This window comes from Chanos chanos, chromosome 2 (assembly GCF_902362185.1).
Source record: "Chanos chanos chromosome 2, fChaCha1.1, whole genome shotgun sequence".
NCBI classification, from domain to species: domain Eukaryota; kingdom Metazoa; phylum Chordata; class Actinopteri; order Gonorynchiformes; family Chanidae; genus Chanos; species Chanos chanos.
Window position 1 is genome coordinate 9,449,726 of NC_044496.1, and position 4,970 is coordinate 9,454,695.

Sequence of the window (4,970 nt, forward strand, 5' to 3'; positions counted from 1 at the left end):
AATAATTTTCTTCTTCATTATACTCCGTTTTCAGCACTGTCGCCTCAGTGCGGCTGTGGACCAGAGGCTCTGGTCTCCGTTTTCTAAAATCATTATCCTCTGTACAGTCAGCCTTTAGTCAGATTATTAGCGACTGATGATTTTTCTAGTTCTTTTTGTACTTTTTTTTTCTCTTTGACAAAAACGGGGAGTGTGACACTTAGCGTTGATTAAGTTGATATATTCTGTGCCTGAAGCCGTCATCAGTAGTAAAACCTGTTTGGTCAAGCACTCTGTAAATCACTGTTCTGAAACATTTTGTAGGATACCATGCATATTTGGCATACTTGGGGGAGGGCACAACATTATGCCTTGAATTTGCATTGTGTACATTGGCTCAATGGTGACCAGTATTGGCAATCAAACTATTAACTGTCTGGAAGACTGTACTACTATGGTCATTTCCTTATGTTTGAAAGCTTATTCTAGTTGTTGTATCTTGTATATTGCCTTCCAGCAAAGCAACTGGATTTACAAATAGCATTCTGACTCTGAATGCTCTCTAGTAATATCCACCTGATAGTATACTAGTTGTAATTTAAAGAAACATGTTAAACAGACATTTTCCTGTAATGTTGGATTTGAGTATATTGGTCATAGACGTTCTTTATTCTAGTAGAGATTAGAGTGAGCATAAGAGTTTTTCATTATAGGTGAGATTGGAGTGGTAGTAGGAGATGACATATTGAAGATGAAGAGGTGGATCTCTTCTCTTGTTGTTTAGTGCTGTATTATGTGTACTCTAAGGTAGATATTAGGGTTATTATTTTTAACACCTACAAAAAACAAGCAACATATTAAAACAGTTATTTTATTAATTTAAGCAACCTATTTTTCCAGTTGCAGAATGCTTCTCTTAAATTAATCTGCACTTTAAGGTCGTTGACATCCCTTATTTAAGTAACACATACGTGATCTATATCATGTATGAAATTTTTCATTTGGAGATGACATAGAAAATGAGAGGGGAATATTAGAGATGACCAGTTCTCAATCAAATGTAATCTCCAGATTACAGTGAATCACTGACTGAGGTGAGTGGGATAGAAAGTGAGAATGATATGAATGAGATCATAAATAATAAGTTACATAAGATATAAGTTATTTGTTTGCTGGAGATTTAAATACGCTACTTGCACCTTTTAATTTACCAACGCTGGCATACAGAGAAACTGATAAGCACAGATGAATAACACAAAACACTCAACTCCCACATCAACTAAAGTTCTGCATTTCACCATAAGCAAACTGACAGGGAAACTCAGCATACAGAAAGACACAGAGAGACATGCTGAGTTCAGTAACAGGAGAAGAGAGTCTGAAATATTGACTCCAGTGCAGAGCACAGCTGTTGCTTTTTGAGACTAGTGCTAGTGTTTCCTGCGCTGCTAGATATTTTGTTCTTATTTAAAAGGGCGACTTACTGCTGCAGTATTTTCTTTGCTGCATTTTTTTTTTTTTTGGAAAATGTTTTACTAGTCATTGAATTTATAGAGTAATACCTTTATCAAAACATAAATATGAGTAGATAATTGTAATGCTGAACAGATCATAATGTTTCACGATATGATGTTTTTTTTTCTTTAATTTCAAAGTCTGTGACATGTCTGAATGGTACTGATTTGCTCTTTTTTACTCAGCTTGATGTGTGCTGCCTAATATGATGGCTCACTGAATTCTCATTTACAGTTCCAGAAAAAAAAAAAAGACACTGATGAGATGCTGTTTATGCTGAAAGCTATAGCTGCATGACAGTCACACCACTAATGCAGAGAGAGAGAGAGAGTGGTGAATGTGCTTGTGGGTCCTACTGTGCTTTTAACTGCTTCTTTTCATACTAAAGCCATAGTCAAGAACAGAGCATAGAGAGGTGGCTGATTCGTTTTTCCTTAATAGGCTCTGTTTGCTTTTTTCTCAGACTGATTTCCAGTCTTTCTGATTCACATTGTTCCATTTCACATTCTCATGTAGTGTTTGGATAGACTGAAAACGTTAGAAATCATACCCATTAAGTAACTTTCAGTGGACATATCCAAGCTTTATCTGTTCAAATTTGGTTTTTGTGGAACAAGGTGTAATTTGAACGGCAGTGAAAGCGTTTATCATCTGGTGAGAAGGCCAGAGTAAAAGCAATTTTAATTCAGATGTTGTGGCTTTATCTTCTAATATTGCAAATTTGCTGTTTAGCATGGGCAACCCTTTACCTCAGCTTAAAATGACCAGTGGTGGTGTGAGAAATATGTCTAATTGCTTGCTTTAGAAGTTTACAAAGAGCTGTTTATGTACAAAGATGACTGGGGACCCTCCCTCCAATCGTGACGAAACTGAAAGGACAGAAGCGCTTGATGTTGACACGGACTTAAGTATTTTCTTTCACTGAACTGAACTGAAAGTTTAAATATACAGAGATAACAGACATAAAAACAAACCGAACAACAAACAAAATGAGTGTTATTCAAACACACAAACATGTCTACCAGACTGCCAGATCACGTGATCTGATTTGATCACTGATCCATATGCCTAAACATTTTATATTTAATGTCCAATTTTTAATTGTTTTTAAATGTCTGTGGTTTTTTGTTTTGTGTTTTTTTTTTTTGAAGAAAAAGCATTTTAAAAATCAACAAAAAGTTCACTGATGCGCTGTTGAATACATTATAGCGTTAACTGCGTCCTCCATTGAGATTGTTAATGGCATCTTCCATTGGGATATCGGTATATTATCAAACCATTAAGTAAATAAATAAATAAATAAATGAATAAAGACAGCATTCCACATAGCCTGATGTATTTCTGCATGTGATCTTGATTTGAAACCTGTATGTAATTGTTGGAACTATATCAGATAAAGTACTATTTTAAAGATACAGATATTTAACATGCTAACTGTCTGTATGGTACTGAAATGGCTCATGTCAGCCAGTTGCTCTTGGCTCCATTTTGCAGTGTCCTAAGTTGGACACTGTACTTCTGAGTTTCTTTAACTCTCTATCTTCTTTTGTTCATTTTTGCTCTGCATTGATCACTCTTTTGTGTTATCTTATGTGCAATATTCCATGTCTTTCTTTTAAGTTTTTCAAAGTAGAAATATCTGGAAATTAAGTGTAAAATGGTAAACTTGCTGATCATCAATAAAACATATTTACTGAAACGTGTGCAGACTTCGACTTTTATTTAAGAAATGCTGTTGCCTGGGTGTTGCCTTCTGTCCTTAATGTACATTAAATAACAGCATCTGAAAAAGATGCAGGAAACAGTTTGATAACAACTCTAGAAGGGACATGAAAATCTGAAGCAGCTGCTATGGAGAAACTGTCCCAGGTCCCGTATTCTAACTCAAACAAACTGTCTCTTTCACACGCACAATAAGAGAAATACTGTACCATAGTACAGATTTAGCTTTGAGAATTCAACGCCTTGGCAAGGTCTTAATGCACATGACTGTGACATCACAGCTCTGGTCACATGAGTATTAATGCACGGTTTGCGCATCCTCCTTCACTGCTGCTCTCCGTGCTGTTTCGGAAACAGATGAACGGAGATGAACAACGGCCTTTTGTTTGGGAAAATGAGTGCCAGGCACAGAGATGAACTCTGGCGACGGGACAAAACCGTTTTTTTGTTTCAGACGCAGACTGTTCAGATGCTCATTTTTGTCAAGCCAGGTGTTCGCTGCTGATGGTGCCAACTTTTCGTTTGAATTTGAATTGTATTCGGTGTGAGGTTAAGAACAATGAACATCAGGTCCTAAACCGAGCCTGGTTGTCTTGACAACCTGAGAACTAATGAGAAGGCTGGTGACGATGGGAGAGGAAATGACATGGATGGCTCACTCCAGTGATAATACAAACTTCATTCACTTCCAGAATAAGAACGTCCCGCTGTAGCTGTACGAAATCATTAAAATAAAAAGAAATCTTTTTTTTTGCATATATACAAGAGGTTATCCCATGCTTTTGGGACCCAAAATTAAGAGAAACTGAACCATAATATTAGTGACAGCTCACACATCAGATTGTCAAACATACACAGACTCACAGACGTATAGAGTGGCAAGTTTTATTTAAATGGCAAGTCTTTTCACATAGACATACAAAGCCACTTTGACCAAGATAATTAAACCACAGTGCTACTTAACATTACAGCACAGACAGCATAACCAAACACCCTACATGCATGTTTGAACTGTGTCTAAGTGGCTTGAGCGCTGTTGTGATCCATCAGTGATTGCTTTACAGTCAAGTGATTAAACAACATTGAAAGTTTGTTGGAAGAGTTCAGTGTGCTTTACCCAATGCCGAAATCAACATGGAATTTTCAGCAGGCTTGGTAGTGGAAAGATAAACCAGATGCTGACTGGTAATCTCATTTATCTTTGACGTACAATAATGCCCACCCTCTACACATCAGATACGCAAAGATAAACACAAACACGTACACACACACACACACACACATATACACACACGCACACACTCATCAGCTGCTCTGTAGATGTACAATGTTCATCTGTCCACACTGACAGATATAAATGATGTTTGACAGTGTATGTTTCAGGGCCAGCAGCATATTTCTCAGACAGACATTAAATAATACTTCCCTAATTTAATCTCTGTACATAAACAAACAAAGAGAGAGAGAGAAAAAAAAAACAAAAACAAACATAAATCACTCTTTTTTTTCAATATGATCATTGGGCATTTACACACTGTGCTTACATACATAGTCAAAGAGACTTGGAGTACGAGTTAGCAAATGTTTCTTGTTGTTGTTAATGTTGTGAAAGTTAAAAAAGCCAAAAAGGAAACCATTCAAAAATCTTCAGACATAAAATAACAGTTACATATATCTTAAACTTTTTAAGTATTTTATGTTTTTACAAAAAAAAAATATGAGCAAGATGAAAGAGAGCACTAGTTCATTTTGCA